The 20,609-nt window shown below is 45.1% G+C and overlaps 1 long non-coding RNA gene across 8 annotated transcripts; it reads right to left on the bottom strand.

Annotated features, from left to right (window-relative positions):
* Nucleotides 1-378: 378 nt before the first annotated feature.
* Nucleotides 379-19,489, bottom strand: LOC109448183 (uncharacterized). Of its 8 annotated transcripts, none has more exons than XR_016019046.1 (5): nucleotides 19,396-19,489; nucleotides 7,319-7,611; nucleotides 5,397-5,630; nucleotides 4,323-4,439; nucleotides 379-4,001 (listed from the first exon to the last, which is right to left on the bottom strand). It is a non-coding gene; the product is annotated as an uncharacterized LOC109448183 (long non-coding RNA). The 8 variants fall into 8 exon arrangements; XR_016019049.1 differs by having other exon boundaries at nucleotides 5,397-5,627; XR_016019047.1 differs by lacking the exons at nucleotides 7,319-7,611; nucleotides 19,396-19,489 and adding an exon at nucleotides 6,180-6,353 and having other exon boundaries at nucleotides 379-3,726; nucleotides 3,909-4,001.
* Nucleotides 19,490-20,609: the final 1,120 nt, after the last annotated feature.

Below are 20,609 nucleotides of genomic sequence, written 5' to 3'. Positions count from 1 at the left end.
TTCCATTTTAAGACAAAAGAGAGAAGGATAAGAAAATGCAAAGGTGAACCTATTGAGAATTGCTGACATTTTCTTTCTGACCTGGAACATTCCTTGCTCTCAGTAAGGCCTGTTTTTTTTTTTGTTTTTGTTTTTTTCCCCCTTTTCTTTGAGGCCATCTAAATTTGGTGCAGATATTTCCAGGTCTCCTGCAGACCTGAATTGGGTGGCATAGAACCGCACACGTTGACTCCAATGAATCCCATTTGAAGTCCTTTCTCTTATTCTCTGTCTACACAGGAGATGCAATTACACATGAAATCTATATATCTTTTAAACTGAAGTCAAATTGAGTAAGACTTGGCAAAAACACCCAAATGAAAGAATTGTAGATGGGACTTGGAGGAAAAAAAAATCTTTATTAGGTATCATAATTCTCATAATTATTCTGATTGACATACTCATCACCCTGAATCAGCCAGCCAAGCCTCAACCACACACACAGCAGCACAGCCCTCAGCCCATGTTGACTCATGGGGCTCTAAAACCACCCACAGCCCAGAGGAGGAAGGAAGGCTCCATCTGTGCTAGGGAGAATGCTTTTCAGCTGCCTCCAGAAGACTCCACTCTCAGGTTGGAACAAGGGGTGGAGGTATTATGTAAGTTCAGTAGAGGGAAATAGAAAATTATTTCCCTGTGGAGACAGTATAGATGTATGGATTTGTGTATGTGTGTGTGTGTTTAAATGCTTTTCTATAAATATTAGCAATGGATATGGTTATGTGAGAAAAAAAATATGTGTATATATGGGGCATATGCGTGCTGAGAAATTACCTCTCCCCCCAAATATTTCTTTCTCTGGCTAAGGTTCCTCTCGCATCCACAAAACCTGTCCCCTTTCTCCACCCCTTTGGTGACAGAAGAGATAGAGGAATTTACCTTTGCCTTTGATCAATTTCCTTTCCAGTTAAACAGAGATCTGGGCCTGGGCTGTCTCTGGCAGGGGAAAGAATTACACCAATTTTTCCTTTGATACATTTCTAAATCCATCTTAAAATATCTGGTAGTCAGCTTGAGAAACATACAAGCTCCCATCCTCATGAGGACCATAGTGATAGTGGTATGTGTGAACCGATGGGGGCCTCCTTGGCATATTCTCAACAAACGGCCTCCAACATGTCCTAGATTTTAAAAATCATATATTCCCCGCTTCATTTAAACAATAGGATGTGAATAGAAGGGCTCAAATACACAGGTAGGGGGAGAAGATGATGTTGAGAGCTAAAGAAAGGCCTTGAAAAAGCAGAAATCTTCAAGTTTCTTAACTAAATATTGCCGGACATAAATAGGCCCCAAATATAGAGAAAGGGAAGAAGCCAGGACTGACCTTCACTCTCTATTGGTGAACATAACGGGGGCCTTAAAATAACATAGGGTATAGAGTGGTACATTCATCTCTGCCATTTTGGGCTATTAAAGCCCCACATAAAAACATTTGTAATGAGACCTGGTGAACACAGGAATATCCCCACACTGATGCAGACAGACCCAGCAGACCCAGAACACTCCCACACACATTAAAGCTTTCTGGACCAAGAGTTTACATAAGTAATAAAATAAAAAATATGCCCCTCCCATTGCAGATTATCGGCAGCAAGAACCTGGCAGGCCTTGTCCGTGGTGCCTGCGGTTTAAGTTCTCAAAGGAAAGTGCAGTTAGGTTTCCAACTAAAAGGGGCATTACTTGGGCAGGCACATCAGCAAAGGGTGCAGCCATGTCTGATGGAATTACAGGGAAGCAATTATGGAGACAAGCTTGACTAATGTGGACAACTGGGGTGGCGGCAAGGGGTTGGTCATCAGAAGCTTAAATCATGCTCCAAACAATCGTAAGAGCAGCCTTCTTAGTAAGGAGGGAAGGGAAAGGCAAGGGCATTTATATCCCAAGGAGGCTCCATTTGGAAGGAGGTCTATTTTGAAGGCAATGGCTGCCAATGCCTCTTAGGACAACCCTGGCTAAGGCTCAGGGGCCAGAGAAGCTGCTTGCTCTTCTGTCCTACGGCCAAGCTTGCCTTCTGGAACTTGAGGCACTGTGCCTGCAGGTTGCACGATGTGAACTGTAGCCTTCTCTGCAGGGGTGAGCAAGTGGTAGCACATTTCTGCTGACCCAGAGAAGGTTCTGGGAATGTCTAGATGGGGTACGGCACACTGAACCTCACCTGACTCCAGACATCCCCTTAGGAGGGCAAAGGAAGAAGCTAACATATAATTACACAATGACTGGCACATAATAGGTACTCAAATATTTGGGAAGAAATGAGGCTAGGGTATCCTTGAATACTAATTTATTTAGTAGGCTAGATGAGGCTTTGGTGAGGAAAGAGCTCCTCAGTAAGGCTCTTTTAGGCTTTGATTACTGTGTCAGGAATCAAACTGAAAACCTAAGCATCCCCATGGCCTTGGCCTTGCAAAGATAGGCCTCTGCCAAGGGCAGGGAAGGGGATGCAGCAGGTTTCCTGGGTAGGAAGATCCAGCTCTTGGCCTCCTTTCTGTGCAGGGACTTGCCCCTCCTCCATTTTCTCCACCAGGAAAGTAATGAGTTTAGGTCATGCCGCTATCCAGTGCAGCTTGGGGGTCAATACAGAGCTGGAGATGGGATGGGCTGTCACTGTGCAGTGTGCCAGGGGCCTCTAGGACCAGCTACTGCTCTAGGTCCAGTGATTGGGTAGAAGGCCCCATTGGGGAAGCAGGTTCTTCAGGATGAGGGAAGGTTGACCCTTTCCATTCCCTGACATTCTCTTTCAAAACAGTCTTTTCTCAGACCCTGACTTGCACACATTCTGTTTTTTCCTTCTGTTCAGATTTTAAAAGGAATGCACCCCCCCACCCCCACCCGGGCTTTGGTACATGTAGGTTATTGCGCCTCTCCCTTCCTCTGCATCTCTTGGATCTCTGCCTAAAACTGCAATTACAGCCACAAGGAGGAAGTGAGATGCTCCCAAGAGCCCTGGCCATGCTTTCAGCCCTGATGGAGCCTCTGAACCCACCAAGAGTTTGTTCCTTCTTCCCCATCTATCCCAATGACTTCCTTAATCTTGTCAGGTGCCCACAGCTCTACAGCAAAGGGTGACAAAAACACCTCCCTCCTCCCTTCCAACTGGCTACCTCCCTCCCTCCAAACCTCAAGCAGAACACAATATACCCGCAGTGCAAGCCCTGGTACAGTCTGCCAGTCTTCTGGATACCGGCTACATTTAAAAAAAAGCAAACCAAAAGCTAAGCGCTGAACAAAACACAGCCACGGAAAAAGGTGTCCACCCGCATACAATGCACCCGGAGTAGAGAAAAATATGCACACAGAATCACTCCGCAATGCGCTCACCGGCACCCCCCTCCCACCGCATCCGTGCTTGCACAGATCTGTGGTTCTGTCACAGAATCAGCTTCAGTTTCTCTCCCTGAGTCCTTCTGCACCCCTAAACCCATGTCTGTCACAAGCCACACACTTCCCCACCCTGAAGGCTCTGGCTCCCGGCAGCCCAGCCAGCAGGAGCCGGAGACCCCTCCCTCCCCCACCCGCAGCGCTGAGCTCTGCGGAGGGCGCCTCGCCTCTGTGGCTCCTTCCTTGGCGGGCCCTTGCGGACCGACGGTGCTCAGCCAGCCCCATTCTTGGCATTCACCGCGTGCCTTAATTGTATGGACATTTAAATCAAGGTCCGCTGTGAACACGGAGAGAGAGGCCTGTCTCCTGAGGAAGGCAAGGAGGAAGGAAGGAAGAGGGAGAAAGGAAGGGGGTGGGGAGAAGATGGAATGAGAAAACAAGGAAAAAAAAATAAGTAAAAAGCGGCGCGAATGCGTGCGCAGTGACAGCGGGGAGAGGGATGGGGGTGGGGGAGTGCAGGGAGAAGAGGACCACAGCATCCACCCTACCGCAGCTCCCCCAATCACACAGACAATGAGATAACAGCGACGTCTTCCAAAGGCTCTTTGTTCTCCCCCATCCTTTCGGATCCAGGCTTTTTCCTGCAAAGCGAAGAGGGTGGAGGTTTGGGGGGTGTGGGTGGAAGTGGGAGACCGAGAGGTGCCTCCGCCGTGTTAATGACTCGCACTCCCCTCGTCCCTTCCCCGCGCCTCGCCTCCTCTGCAGCTTTAGACAATGAAAAAAACAAAACAACATCAAACCCACCTCACCCAGCCTAGCAAACCTTATCCACCCATTTCGCCCTCAGCTTTGCCCAGGAAACTGAGGGGGGCCAGGAGGGGGAAGAACAGCTCAAGGGACAAGGGGGGGGGGCAGGGGCTCAGCAGCGACTGCCAGGGCAGGGCAACGGCGGCTGCCTTTACCTAGCTGGCCGAGTCCAGGCGCAGCCTGGTCGGGCGTGCCGCAGGACGAGCTGCAGAGGTCCGCGGCCGGGATTTGGGGACTCAGCCTTCCGGAACTCGCCTGCTGCAGTCCTCTCGCTCAGGTCCCAAGTGGTGGAGGGAAAAAGGAAAAGAAAAAAAAAAAAAAAAAAAAAGGGAAAAAAAAAAAAACACCATAAGAGCGAGGCCCATCTGGCCCCTCATCAGCTTTGTCAAGTCTTGCATACGCTAAAATGCTAATGACCTAGATAGCTCATGCAAAATGCAGCAGGGAGGGAGGGAGCGAGGGAGGTGGGAGGGAGGAAGAGAGAGTGAAGGGGGGGAGCGAGGGAGGAGGGGAAGAAGGGGAGGAGAAGGGAGAGAGAGAGAGAGAGAGAGAGAGAGAGAGAGAGAGAGAGAGAATATATGTGTCTTCGAAACACCCCTACCACTCTCCCCACCCCACCCCAAAGTGTCAACGGGCTTTACTAGGTAAGGGGTGGGCGCAGATTTAAAAGGTCACTCATGTCTAGTGCGGCTAGCTCTCTGGGTCAAAAAAAGGGAGAGAACCAAAGGATGAGCGTCCCCAAAGCCAAAGGGATAATAAGACATTATTTTAAGCACCCTCCCTCTGTGCCCTCCTCACCTCTCCACTCTGTTTACACACAAATGCAGACGCCTCCTTATGTGTGTACACGGACATATCACATTTTCATCAATTTCTCAGAGCGTCTATGACAGACACCCGTATTTTCATCCCCAGCAAAACTCATCCTGTGAGCCCGAAGGATTTTTTTTATTTTAACCCTTCTTTTCGAAATCCCCCTCCAGCTGGCCCGTCTCCACTCACCGTTCCCTCGCCCTACTATTATTCCCTTAGCCCTGCAGACAACATCTCCGGCTTCTACTCTTTTCTAAGCCTTCTGGTCCGGTCTCCTCTCCACAACCGGATCTCGACAAGGTGAGGCAGGGGAACTGAAAAGCCCAGTAAAGTCTACCTGAAGTCCCATAATTCAGCTCCCTTTCCCAGAAAAACAAACCCAACTCTTCCCCAACAATAACCCTGTTCAAGCATACCAAAAGGATGAATAAAGGTCAGTCTGAATACCCTCAGAGGTCCACACGCCGGGCAGGCCTTGGGCACCGGAGATGAGTCGAGTTCCAGAGCCAGCGCTCCCGTGCGTCCCTTCTCGCCGACCCCACAGTGCTTTGTCCCGATGTCCACTCAAGGTCTTTTCCTTTTTGCTCTATTTAAGAGACTGGTCGCAGTCCGCAGCGTTTCGGCCAGCCCAACGGAAGGCAGTAGATCTACTGGAATAAAAAGGATCGAGATAATATACGTACAGATGAATGAGGGAGCGATGCGAAGAAGCAGAGGAAGCCGCATCCAGGGAGCGGCCGCCAGGGCCGGGCCCCAACAGCTTCCTTCGCTGGGGAAAGGGTAGGCGGCGAGAAGGCGCTGGTGGTCGCTCTACCTGGTAGGAGGAAATAATAACCATGACAAGGAGCATCACGATGATGATCGTGAACATGATAAAAAATTCTGAATCTCCCTTTGGTGACCAGAGCTTGCGGGCAGGAGGGACTGCCCTGTTGGCGGCGGCGGCCCGGGGGAAGGAGAGGAGCGCAGGAGGCAAAGGTTGTGGCGGCAGCACCCTCAGATGAATAATAATAACGCGCAGCGCAAGTTGCGGTTCAGCCTGGAAATCCAGCCCTCCGCGTGAACTCGCGTCGAGTGCGGATTGCAGGGGATGGGGGGAAAAGGAGGGGGAGGGGAGGGGAGAAGAGGGAGGGGAAGGAGGGGAGAAAGGAAGGCAGAGAGGGACAGAGAGAATTTGGAGCCTTTTAATTTATCCTTACCAAGCCCTAATCTCGTTCGCCGTCCTCTTTGGGTGAGGTCGATCTCCTTTTTTTTAAAAAAATATTATTCCTTTAAAGGATTATTCAGCTAAAAGAAGCCACATCTGCTGACTGTACCGAAAACAAGAGGATTAGGAGCCGGTCCACAGAGCCTGGCCCGCAGCCCCCCACCCCCTCTCTGCACCAGCACACGTCATTCTCACTGCCCCCGGTACCTCCCTCTCCTTCTTGTTCGGGGAGAGCTGTGCCAAGGAAAATGCGGATTTGGGGAAAGTGAGAAGTGGGAGCGCTCGGAAGAGCGGGAAAGCCAAGGATGGAGGTGGCGATTCGCACCCCCACACTCACACTTGCTTCCGTTCCCCCAATTCTATCCTGGGAGAAGAGGGCGCTTTCTCTGTGCCCACACGCGCGGCACCTGCAGGGGTCCGTGCCCTCCGCCCCTTTAATAACATAACCCCGGCTACACCAGTCTGGGGCAGACGCCCCTTCGGGGCCGGGGGCATCAAACAACATCTGGGCCCACTGCCCCCTCCCCTTCCTCCGATTCAGGGGCCGCGGTACTGCGGCTGGTCCACTCCCGGTCTCTCCCGCTTTTGCAAATGCAGTGGGGGCTCAGGGCATCGGCACGCCCTCTGCTTCGGGTCCCGGGGCCGGAGGAGCGGGACTAGGGTTTCCGCGGTCCGCGGCGCTGGCGAGGCCCGGGGTAGGGGTAGTTGGGAGGGGGATGGGGCGGGGGCGCTGCGGCGGATGCGGTTGACATCACTGCGGAGAGCGCGTGGCTGTCCCGCCGCTGCGGCTACGGGAGAGCCTTTCACCTCCTCATTCCACCCCACCCCTCCAGCCCCAAGCTGGCGTCTGGGCAGGACAGCGGCAGGGGGTGGGGAGAAGGGTTGGTGTAGGGGGGGTAAGGTAGTCCCATCCCCCGTCCCCCTGCAGTCAAGGTGAATGTGAAGGAGAGCGGGAGCGCGTGCCCGCGCCTCTGGATACGTGTGCGCGCCCCTCCTGGCTCCCCACCTCTCCGCCCCCAGCGCCCTCCCACCCGCCCGCTCCACCCCGGCTAGATGGACGCTCGAGATTAGAGGCACGAAAGTGTGTCTCCACGTCCGACCGCTACCCGTCCAGCGTACATTTAGACTCACTTTGGGGAGGAGCCTTTTGTTGTGGTGGTGGTGTGTTTCGTGGTGTGTTTTTCCGGGAGCAGGAGGTTAGCTGGGTCTTAAGGAAGGACTGAGAATGAATCTGCCCATAAGAACGCGACCGTGGGATACTCTAGGTCCCGACCCCTAATAAAAAAACTAGGGCCAGCAAAGAGAAATCTTCGGTCTTTCGGAAGAGTCCGTTCAGCGGCGGTGGGAGTCAACCCCAACCCTGGCGATTTCCGCACGCGCAGGGCCCATCTGCTTCCCTTACTCCGGCTTTTCTTCTTTGATAACTTAAAAAAAAAAAAAAAAAATCAGCTTTTTGGGCAGCCGTGGATTCAGAGCAATGAGAGATGGAGAGGAAGGCAAGCCCCTGACAGCTAAAAGCAGCTCCTCAAATCAGATGGCCCGGTGCGCTGCGGCGCGAGTGGTCCTGCGGGGGTCGCGCAGACGCGCGCCCACCAGTGGGAATGATCTGAATGGATGGTGACCCCGGGCGCTGCCCTGCTAGCTTCAAGGCCGCTTTGCTTCTTGTCAATTATTGGGTGTTTGTCCCATAAAAGAATAGCAATCGCAAAACCTCTTAACACTAGCTTTTTGCCGCCAACAGTGTACCACGAGAAGCCTAAAAATAAGCAGTTTTTATAAATTCTTAGAAGCGGAAAGCTTTGGTTTAAATTGAGAGAGGTGGAGAGAGACAGAGAGAAGAAACGAATAGAAAAGATCCCTGCAATACATTTTTAATTTCTGAAGACTGAGGTTGGAAAAAGCCATCATCTGGGATATTTCTGCGGAGAAAATTTACCATTCTGATAACGTTCCCCCTCAAACTTAAAGTAGTTTTCTGGTGGAAAAACTATATTGGCGGTCACTTGGCTCAAGACTCCCACCATTTTGACAAGGGTTTTAGACTCAGGATTATTTGTTTTCTATTCACTAAAAATTCCTTAAGCAGACAGTTTCTGAACCCTTTGGATATGGAGGGATAGGGCTGTGACTTGAGGTTATCTTGACTGAAGGGCAGCAGGACACACCGCTGCTGTCTTTTCCTTGGTTTTTCTTCAAGGCCTGGTTTTGTTTAGCTTGAGGACGGTTTCAACATTGCAGTCGTCCTGCGCGGTTGCTGCAATGCAGGCTATTTGCTCTCTCATCTTGCGGCATGGGGGGAGGGGAGCAGAGAGATGGTTTTGTAACAGGCTCTGCAGGCCTGAGTGGGAACGCCTTAAATGATGAGCCCCGGGTTAAAAAAAAAAAGGGGGGGGGGGAAGCAGCTGATGCTGAATTAATAGAGCAGACCCCTGGGGCTTTCTCCAACGAGAGGGTCAGGAGTCCTTTCCCCTCCCCCTGTCATAGATTTCATATGTATTTCTAACCAATCTGATCAGATGCTGGGACATTGTGATGGCTTCTTAAAACCTGAACCCTTGGGCTTAAGAGCTGTCTATACTCCTGGTCAAATTCACCCCAAATACTAACACGTTAAGAAATTACATTGTAAAACCTCCCCAAATCCGATTGACTGGGCTGTTCGGGGCCCATATGGCTGGACAGCTGTGCTGCTCCACGTGAAAAGACACCATTGCCCCTCGGATGGTATAAAGAGGGGGTTCCCCAGAGAGCTCAGACATGACCTAAGTATTAGCTTAGCCTGGGGTGAAGACTGAGTTAAATCTCTCCCTTCTTGGAGGTTAAAATAAAGACAACAACAAAAATCAAAAGAGGTTCACTTTTGAATTCATTGTAAATTGCTGTCTCCCTATGTTCCGTCCCACTAAAGGAAGGAAAGATCACCCAAGGAATAAACCCTCTTCAGCTTACCAGAAGCAGGACGTGAGGCTAAGTGAAGACGCAGGAGATTGGAAAGAAATATACTATTTGCCAAGTGTACCATGTGTCAGTGACATTTGTGGTTCCCTGTTTAGAGAAGTAGGGTTCTGACCTCAGCCGATGCCTCAGTGCTAACCATAAAGAACGGCCATCAGAGCGCAATTTCCATGGTGAGAAGAAGAAACCGTGCTTTACAAAGAAAAGCCCATTATGAAATGCAGCCGGATTTAATTTTTAATATGATGGCGGATCCTCTAACGCATTCGTTGCTGGTGTTTGCATTCAGGAGTGCTTCATTCTGTGGCAGAAATCAAAATAACATAACACTCTGCAGCAGTACTTTTTAAAAGGGCCCCTCATTTTTAAAGGTGTCTTGAAATAGAATATTCTATAACCTTCAAGTTGTGGTGGCCAGAGAAACTGAATATAAGACTCTGTTTCTACGGAAGTGTTCAGGTTAGATAAGAACCAGGCTTGATCTTACTTATGTTTGTGTGTATATGCATACTGCATACTCCGTACTCCTAATTCTCTTCAGGTCTTAACAAATATTTTTAAATGAGGAAGAGGGGGGAAAAAACCCTCACAAATCAATCTGAAAAGTAAATGTGGGGAAATACTGGTTAAAGGGTTAGATTCACAAGCTCATAGTCCAAAGTCAGTCAACACTGTTTTGAAGAATTATTTCAATAATGAAACTGCCTCCTCTGAAAGCTTTACATAGATTTAGCAGATATGGAAGTGTTCCTTTAGTGTCAGTTCTCATCTTTGGAAATAGCTACAGAGATTTATGCAGTTACTATAACTTTTAAAAAAATAAACAAAACAATTTTGGAGATACTATTTGAATGGCATAACTAATGATGGAACCCCACAGATCATTTGGTTTCCTGCTTTCTCAGGAAAGCAAGGCCTAGAGAGAAGGAAAAATTGCTTCTAGAGATCATGTGGATGGTTTGTAGCAAATTCAGTGTGGAAAGTTAAGAACAAAAGCAGGTCTCTTCATTTCTTGCCTGTATATTTTTCTCATACCATATTTGAATTTTAAGTTTTCTTCTGATTTCGGTAAGTAAAAGAAATAGCAATGGATCCTAGCAAGTACAATTATTGTGTGGCTTAAATTTAATTTTGAAACCTAAGTTTTTATATTTAAATGTCTCTAGTTTTGGCGATATTTCAGAACATAGTTAGGAAAACACACACTGCCACACTCTTGCCTGGCGAGATAGGGCAAGAGTCACACTAAAGTTCCAGAGCCTTGGCTGAGTAAATTAAGGGCTAAAACGTGCCTAGAAAATAACCGCATTAAAGCCAGCACAAGAGCTTTTGAGGAAGGACCCCCCCCAAACACACACACACCAAGACAGAGGTCTGGCAAACAGCATCCTTTCGTAATCATTTTGGGGGAATGATGAGGCATGTGACAAGAGTCTTTGACACATATCCAGTTTATCAGGTGGCAGTTACCAAGTCAATTTGTTTTGTTTCTGCATTATTTAATAAATTATTCATACTGTATAAAAAAGGAATCTTAAACAAAAAACCAAAAGAAATTAAACTGTGGCATGATGAAGGTGACCTTGGGCAAGTTAAGTCACTCTCCTCTTTTTCTCATATCCTCTTCTTCAGCATGAGGTGCTTGGAGTAGATGATTTCTAAAGTCCATTTCAACACAAATAACATGGGATGCTATTGTTTAAAAAATCCACATGTTCCTCAATCTGGAAGACGGTGTCTTCCTTTTAAAATCTATCTGGCAGACACTGTTTAGGGCCCGAAAAGCTGAACACAGAAAGCCTAGAGAAAAGTAGTGTGTGTGTGTGTGTGTGTGTGTGTGTGTGTGTGTGTGTGTGTGTGTTTGTGTTGAAATGGCATTCATCTGAAAGCACAACCCCTCTTTATTCTTGTTTACTCTCTGGGTCAGGAAAAGGTCCCTATATCAGGTGAAAGCATTTTGTATCCCCCTTAGAATGCCTCACCACAAGGTAACTGTCTGCCTCTTATGCCTTCACATAAGCAGATCCAACCTGAGCCCTGTAGCAGCTTTAAAAGCTCTCCTCTTTAGCTCCATCCTGACCCAGATTGCTGGATAAAGACTAATGATTCATTTGCAATGCTTATGATGGGCATCTATGGCAGGGTTCTCCCTCCCTCCTTGCTCAGAAGGAAACCATGCTCCCCTTATCATCTGATATTACCACAAGTAAATATTTGTGTTCAATTGCTACATAGGGCATGAATCTCTTTCCTAATGAAGTACCTATGCATTACCTGCCGCAGGAAGAAGATCTCTTAACTCGTCAGTGCTTCAGGCAATTTTTAGCTTGTGTCAGGTTGGGTTTGTGTTGGAGAACTTGGACTATTTTTGTTTTTGTTTGTTTGTTTGTTTTGGTGCAAGAGGCAAGCTATCTGTTTTTCTTTCTGTCTTTATGCGGACATACAATTCAACATACCTTTACAAAAAGAAAAGCCTTGTTTGTGTTTTAGAGTCTGATGGGATCATGCAAACTGTTCATATGCATAAAGGATGAGACCATGGTGAGGATATAATGTTCATATTCATATTCCAGATACTGTTTTAACGTAAACTGGACAAGACTTTCTTTGAATATCATTTAGAGGCAGCTACCATGTACTATAAATTATGAAATCAGTGCATTCCACTTAAAAAGTGATCCTGACTAATAATGAGATGCCAATTGGTGTTCATTAAATATACAGATTTGACGCAGAATTAGTAGAAATTACTAAAATGGAAATCTTGTCAATCATAAACGAGACAGCTAACAAGTCAGAGTTTTAAAAAAGCCAAATGTGATTCATATCTTGTAGGATTGTGTCTGAGGATGATTTAAATAAAATTGGACATTAGGTGGTGACAAGACGAAAATGAAAGATAGCATCCAATTGGGAAAAAGACTGGAGTAGGCCTGGGGGGAGTACTAAAAAAAAAAAGTAAAGGGGGAAATAGGAAGACTGATTGGGTTGTTTGGAGGATAGCTTGTTTGTAATGAATGAATGAATAGATGAAATCTAGAATATTCATTTCCCAGTAGCCAACACTCAGGAGACATTCAACTATTGTTCATAAAAGAAAATTAGTGCCCCTTCTGTGTTGAGCAGCATCAAACAGATTATCTGCATATATAACTCTGCTGGGAGGCCAAAGAATAGTCAGCTTGAAGTACAGTGTGGGGAACGTCGGCTTACTTTCAATCTTTAATTTCAAAAATGCTGTAAACAGGCATTTAAAAACAGTGCCTGTAAAACAAAGGGGGCCCCTGCATGACAGTCAGCTGTGTGCTGGGCACAAGCCTATTTAGGTGCTTTTTATATATTCGCCACAATCTCACAGCCTCGCTCATTCCATGTTACAGAAGAGGTGACTGCTTCCCTGAGTGGTTAAATGACTTTTCTCAAGTGCATAAGCTAGAACTGGAATCCAGTTATGACCGGCCGAAAGACTCTGAGACTTCTATTACAGCTTCATGCTGCAGGCTTCCCAGAAGGAACAAGAATAACATTATATAATGTAAAGCTGATTAAAAAAAAAATTGTCAGCGTTTGTCCTGCCTCATGCACCCAGTGGAAGCAAGCACTATGAGACTGACAGAACAGATGAGAAACACCACTTAAGATAATTTTTCCTGCTAAACTCTGTTGTACACTATGCAAATATGATTGCAAAAGTGGAATATTATCAACACTTTAATGCTAGTTATCTTTCAAAGATGATACTTAGAGTAATCAACATAAACTTAGTAGACTGTATCCTAAATAATAAAAATGTTGGCTTGCATCATTCTGACATCTTAGTACGACCTACAAAGCCGATCTGGCTGATATATAGTGATAATAACATTCTGCATTTAAACAGCATCTTAACAGTCCCAGCGTTTCGTCACCTGGGGTTGGTCGGGGGAGGGGAGCCAGAAAATAGAGAAAGACTTAGGGGCTCATTTGGGGACAGAGCGCCCCGGGAAATTCTTGGGATGGAGGACTGTAAATCAAGGTGAACGTACTTCCATTTGGTTCTGGGTGATCTCCTGCTTTCTCTCTGCCCCAAGGCAGGGCTGATAAACAGGACCCCTGCACGGCAGACACACTCCCTGTTTTTGGTGCATGATCAGATACCCTAAGCTGATACTACACAATGCCAAGGAAAACGGTGGATTGAAGCAAGGGATAGAAAAGGTGGGGGAGAATAAAAGAGGAATGGTGGGAATATAGTTTTCAGGGGATTTGTTTCTCTGATATATATATATATATATATTTGTTGAGCTTCTTTAGGACAGGAAATGATGGCATTTCATTTCAGATTCCTTAGTAGTCATATACCAACAACTGCACAATTATCAAGAGAATTCCCTCTCTAATAAAGGAGACAGCATGCTGACAAAATGCTGCAGGCTGTCTGCTACTGGTCTGGGAGTCAGGAGTCCTGGGTCCTAGTCCTTGGTTTGCTACAGTGACCTTGGACAAGTCACTTTCCTCTCTGAGCCTAATTCCTCTCTTACTGGTAGGTGGGAGGTATAGGGTTTTCCACTTACCCAGACCCCCAACCTTTCTTTGTTCTGTTCTCTGCTTCCCCACCTCATGATGCTTTCTCCTGATGCTTGCAAGACAAGATCTCAACTCAGTGACTGGCACCTCGCTATCTTTATTCTCTTAAGGAAATTTTTACACAAGGCTGTAATAGCAGTCAACAAACATTTTGGGAGCTTTTAAACTGGTGAGGGATTTTTTTTTGGGGAGACAGAGGATGCTTTCTTGACAGTCCTGAAATTGTGCTGATTTTGCATGGGTCCTTTGCCTCTTCTACTATAGAGGGTAGATTCTATAGGAGAACAAGCGGGAATCTTGGTGCCCACACAGACGTGAGACCACATACTGGCTCTGTCATCTACCTATTTGATGACTTTGGACCAATTTTTCACGTGCAATATGGGGAGGATAATAACGCTGACATCACAGGATTATTGTTTACTGAGAGAAAACGCAGTAAATGCCAGTTTTATACTTATCGGTCTCTCTGCCTTCTTTCTAAAAGGCGGGTCCAGGGATGACCTCTGCTCCTGTCATCCCCTCCCCGACCCCAGAAAAAGAGAGGGCAGGGAAGTGGGCAGGTGAAATGCAATGCCATGTGCTGGGTAGTCCGTGGCTGGCGCTAAGCTGAGCAAAAGGGGAGCTGGGGGAAAGATTATTTCATGATGTGTCTTGTAGTTGACCCACGATCTGACTGAACAAGCGTTGTAAAAACAACACATTATGAAATAGGGAGAAATCCAGCTATTTCTGGGGGGGGGGGGAAGTTTGTAAATTCTGAGGGTCTCAGGAGCTCCCGCAGAAATGGAGCTTGAGCAGGTGGGGGACATCGTTTCCCCCAGATGACCAGCAGTCTTGGCCTTTGTGTGTGGGGTGGTCAGAGACAGGAGAGAATCTTAGTGCTAGAAGATGAGGAAATCGAGGACTAGAAGAGTAAGGCACCTTGCCCAAGATCACACAGCTATTAAGTGGCTAGAAATCAGAGATGAAAGGGTCACATAGCTGTGTAGGAAACCAAAGGAGGGTATAGATGGGAGAAGAGGTAGAATTCAATGCTGGGAGAACTTGTAGAATCTGTTGACTTGCTTGCTCACTGGGCCTGAGCACAGCTCTGACAAAACTCCAAGTTTTTCAGGTTCTCTTTTAGAGGGACATTGGTTATTTCTACCTCAGAGAGTTGTTGGCAGGTTAAAATCACACATGGTATAGAAAAACACTTAACATAGTGCCTTGTCATAGTAAGTGCTCAACAAATATTAGCTAAAAGCTAATTTTTTTAAATGAAATACTTTTTACCTCAAAAAAAAAAAAAAAAAAAAAGGCAGTCGTGTCGTTATTGGCAAAGAAGGACTGCTAGTACAGTTGGCTTTGGTCTTGATGAAATCCAGAAAAGGTTCCCAACACCGTGCGTTAATGGCATTACTAATCATCACAGAGGAGGCTGATTTCCAAGGGTCTAAGTAACTAACTCTCTTTCTTTTGGAGAACTGAGCCTTGAAGCTAAGGTCTGTTTTCAAGGAAGCGACAACCTCCAGTATCTATTTTATTATAATTTCACTTCTGGTACAATCTTTTAGCAGGAACAAGAGAAGATCCCGAAGATGATAGCTGTGGATGTGAAGTTCTTTGGGGATGTCTGGGAGAGACAAGATGACATTTAGGACTTGTTTGATGTGATGGAACAGCACAGACTGAGTAAAAGCAAGGACCAATTTTGAACAACCTAAGGGAGACATTGTAAAAAAACATCCGTAGAAATCTTCTTAAATAACAGGGTCTTAGACCCTTTATTTCTGGCAATAAGAAACCTGGAAACTTCCTGGAAGTTAATACCTAAAATTTTTAGATAAGATATATAAATATTCTTTTAATTGCATAGTAGAGCTTGAAGGAAATAAATATAGCTGGACCAGAAAAAAAATCTAGTTATATGCTGTTTATAAGAGATGCATCAAACACATGGAACAAAAAGGCTGAAAGGAAAAGGACGGTAAAAGGAATAACAAGGAAATACTAACCAAAAGAAAAAATGCATAGTATATTAATGTCAGATAAAATAGACTTGAAGACAAAAGACATTATTGGTTATAAAGATTATTTCCACAATGAACAATGTGAAAAGAGCAATTAAGTAGAAGAACAATTCTAAACTTGAATGCCCCCAGAAATATAACTTCAAAATAGAAAAGCAAAAAAAAAGAAGACATTTTAGGGCAAAAATAACAAATTGAAAATGATAATAAGAGATTTTAATGTACCTCTCTTGGTAATTGATAAAAGCAGCGGGAAAGGATACAGATTTGAATAACACATTATCAAACTTACTCTAATGGACAACCTGGGAAACTCCTTATCAATAATTAGAAAAATCACACTCTTCTTGAGCATACGTGGGACATTTATAAAACTTGATCACGTACTATCCCACAAATAAAGTCTCAATAAATACCACGATATGATGTCATACAGATTGTATTATTTGACTGCAATGTAATTTAGTGAGAAATCATTAGCCAAAATGTATATCCACCTGCTTCTCCCCAGGTATTTGGGAAAAAAGGCATTCTAAATAATTCACTGGTCTATGATATTCATATCAAATCATATTGTAAATTATTAATTGATTGAAATACTGCATATCAATACTTTGTGTTTTACAGTCATACCGTGTTTCCCCGAAAATAAGACCTAGCCAGACAATCAGCTCTAATGCATCTTTTGGAGCAAAAATTAATATAAGACCCAGTCTTATTTTACTATAATATAAGACCCAGTCTTATTTTACTATAATATAAGACCTAATCTAATCTAATCTAATCTAATCTAATCTAATCTAATACTGGGTCTTATATTAATTTTTGCTCCAAAAGACACATTAGAGCTGATGGTCTGGCTAGGTCTTATTTTCGGGGAAACATGGTAGAAATACTTAAGGGAGAACTTACAACCTTAAAATGTTTATATAAGTGAAGGAGAAAGACCAAAAATGAATGACCTAAGCATCCAATGGCAGAAGTTAAAAAAAGAAAAACAGAGCAAGCCTAAAGAAAGGAGAAGAAAAAATAATAAGAGAAAAAAGAAGAGGGGATAGGTGGCAATATTTAGACTCTAATATCATCTGGAATAGGTCCATAGCTATTTTATGGATAAGGAGAACTATCCCTCCATTGCAAATACCTTTCTCTCTCAGCAGAATATAGTCTGTCTGCTCTGCAGGCCCTTCTCATGGATCCTGTGTCATCTTTGCATCTGTGTCACCCCTGTAGTTTTCACATCTAGCATAGGTGCTCAGCAATTCTATTCAGTGACTTTTCTTCTGTAGTTATTTGTGTATTTACCCCTTTTGCTAGATTGTAAACTCTGCAGAAGGAACTATATCTTTCTCATCTCTACTGCCGCTCAACAGGTAAGCCAAAGCATTGTATCAAGAAGATACCTGATGTTTAAATGTGTTCGAAATGGAGTTGAGTTTGTGGACAGAGTTTACCTTACAGGCTGAGAAAGAAATGGGAGAAGTAAGGTAGAAATGATTTCGAACTCTCCCAGACTTAGAATAGGCTACTGCTGACCTTCAATACAGACAGGAACCTCCCCAACGTGAGGGCATGATTCTGTGGCTTCTTACAAAACTGAAGAAAAAAAGTCCTAAGTCTTCCTTTGGAGAAGGAACACGTTCCTTTCTGAGTCCTGTCTGTGGTGGGGTCACATGAAAAATGGTTAGCGCTAGAAAGTTCTGGAGTTAGATGCTACTTAGGTTTACGTTCCCCACTACTTTTTATTATTATTATTATCATGGTAAAATATACATAACCTGAAACTTATCATTTGAAATTATACAAGTCAGTACATTCACAATGTTGTACATCCGCCATCACTATCCATCTCCAGAACTTTTTCATCACCTCAAATAGAAACTCTGTCCCCACTACTTTTTAGCTGTGCAGTTTTGCTCAACCTGCCAGTTTCCTCATCTGTAAATCAATGCTAATCATATATTTACTGAAGAGGATTATGGTCTGCATTACATGATGTAATGCACGAAAACTGCTTACCACAGTGTCTGGCACTGAGTTTTATTGAATAAGTACTTCAATACGTCTTACTATAGAAAAGAGCAAGGGGAAAGAAAATTCAAACCCTTCAGAGCTGGGAGGGAGACTGAGGAGAAGGCGTACAAAGTTCATGGAAAGCGTGCTAGACAGAGTATTGAGGGGACTTGACTAGAATTCTCACTGTTGGCAAATAACCTCTCCAGGCTTGAAAGATGTGGGGCCAGGAGGGGCTATCTCTGAAATTCCTTCCCCCACCAGCACTACATCTGACATGTCATGAGAACTCAAGAAACTCTTGAATGAGTGAAAGAATGAACACATACATAAACATGTCCATGCTCGAAGGGAGGATAGAGGTTGTTCGTCTTAGTTGTCAGTTTATCAATCGGAAGACTGAGACTAAGAGAAAGAAAGTGACTTATTCCAGATCACATGATTAGGGGTAGAGCTCTATACAAAAGCCAAGGTTCCGAAGTATATTGTGCAATCTTACCTTGAACCAGAACCCAGAAAAAATAGGAGAAAACCCAAAAGGCCCATGCAGTGCTTCATTTAGAGTCAAAATCTGCAAATGTTCAATGTCATTGTCCCTGCTCTGACTACACATTGGATCCAGCATGTTGCAAATAATTGTTTTTCATTTAAGAGAGAACATTTCCTTCCAGTTTAAGGGCAATGGTCATTCTGTAAGGAGGATCATAGAACATAAGTATTTTTACAACCATGATTCTTGGAAGAAGTAGGAATTTTGAAAATATCCCAAGCAGGCCACACAATGTAACCTCATCCAGTCTCAGGTTTACTCGTCAGGTGTGGATATTAATACCTCACGAAGCTGTGGTGACAATTCAGTGAGATAAAGAATGTGATGGTGGCTTGCACAGTGCCTGGCATATGGATGGCACTCAGCAAATATTTGTTCCAAGCAAAGGGGGACGTACTGAGGAAGCAGACTCTCCAGTCCTATCAACAGCCCGCTTGATCCTGCTGGGAAGATTTGCTGGTGTTGTACACACTTTGTTTGCTGTGTGATCCAAAAAATAACCTCACGGGGAGGAGGTAGCCCTCAGGACTGGAGCAATTTATAGTCAGCACGCGCTGCTGTTTTGCTGCTGGATCCCAGGTTGCCATTAGTCAGAAATGGCTTCCCATGTTTACTGGACATACTGAGAAGTGTCTCAGCAGCACTGATGCTGTGGCTGCCGTTTTCAGCTTATTTCCAGGCATACAGGTTCCTTGGGATACAGGCAGTCGTCTGTCTTATCTTTACATAGAGCAATGGGAAGGGCCCTGCCTGAGAATCAGGACACCGGGTCCGAGACCCAGCCACCTATGAGCTCTGTAATCTCAGGCAAAAGGCTTCACTTCTCTGAACCTCTGGATCCTCTTCTGTGAAACCAGGGGCTTGGAAGTCATGTTTTCTCCCACCCCCTCCAACTTGACAACACTACCTTCTACTTATTTATTCCACTCACAGCTTTCCAAGTATTGCTGCTCGGTGTCAAGATGAGTGCCCAGACGTGTGTACCATCACACACACACAGGCACACACAGATACACAACACGCATCCTCTTATACCCAGAACCTTACACCCAGAGTCTTCACTTAGAGCACAAAAACCTAATGCCCCAGCGGATAGCCATTTTACTCACCACCTTTAGAATGACATAATCCAGCCGCTTCTCCATTAGAACCTCATCTTCCTTGTGACTTGGTGCTTCTGCTGCCAAATGAGGTAGAAATGGTGCAATCTGATTTCCACCCCCTGGAGCAACTGCTGCTGCGGCTGCTGCAGCCGCCCGCCTTTTTGACCATGGATGCTGCATCAGCACAGAAATGCTGAGTGCAGCACATTTCTGAGCTTGGGGAAGCAGACTGGATTGCTGCGGAGGGAAATGGGTTTCCATTCTTCCGAGGGCTATTTCCACCCAGGGAGTTTTAGTGAGGGGAAGAGATTTTACTTTTAAACATTGCAACCTCCAAGGGATGAATTTGAGAAAGCTTGCCTTTTGTCAAGATCAGGTCCCCTTCGGGAAGTCAGATTTAATCATTTGGGATTGTGATCTCGCTTCCTGCTCCAGACATATGCACTAAGGCAACATTTGTGTTTGTTTGATGGGGACGATGACAGGGTCTTTAACGCATCCTAGTGCAAATTCCTCTTTGTTTGTTTGTTTGTTTCTTAAAAGATGATGTTTCGTGGGCTTCTGTGGTTCATTCAGTCTGGCAGACTGAAGTAGTCTTTGTGGTCCCGGCTTTCCTGGCAAATCTACTGGGAATAAAACAGGGCAGAGCCTAGGACTCATTAGCTAGGGGGGTGAAGTTCATTTTTTGATTCCCACAGATGTCTCCCTGAATTGCTCACTCAGTTTTGGGGGTGCTAGTTTCATTGGTGAGTAGTCTTTGCTTCCACACAAATCCGATAGCTGATGGTACTACCTGGGCATTTTTGCCGCTGTGAGTTCTGTTTTCTCATCTGCAAATGAACACCACTCACAGCGTGACCATGAATTGTTTAGACGATTTATGACAACGGTCTCCAAATCTTTATGAGTATGTTCTCTATCAGTAAAAATTTATTTGCCTGTGCACCCCCAATGTATGTATATTTATATACTTGTAAATTATGTAACACACATATCATTAGCTAATATCTCAAGTCATAATATACACCAAGGATGAGTTTCATTATTTAGGGTAGTGGATGCCAGATGATATTTCAAACAATTGTGATAATTTCAAACATTTTTGGCCAACTTCTTCTTGGATCTGAATAAGTCATTGTTCTGATCTTGTCACATGGTTCTGAATATTGTATATGTAATATGACTGAGCTCTTACTAGGAGTGGAAGTGTTGGCTCTGCC

The sequence above is a fragment of the Rhinolophus sinicus genome, chromosome 15 (assembly GCF_057876585.1).
Source record: "Rhinolophus sinicus isolate RSI-liver-muscle chromosome 15, RSI-T2T, whole genome shotgun sequence".
Lineage (NCBI taxonomy): Eukaryota > Metazoa > Chordata > Mammalia > Chiroptera > Rhinolophidae > Rhinolophus > Rhinolophus sinicus.
This window is presented reverse-complemented; position numbering and strand designations above follow the sequence as displayed.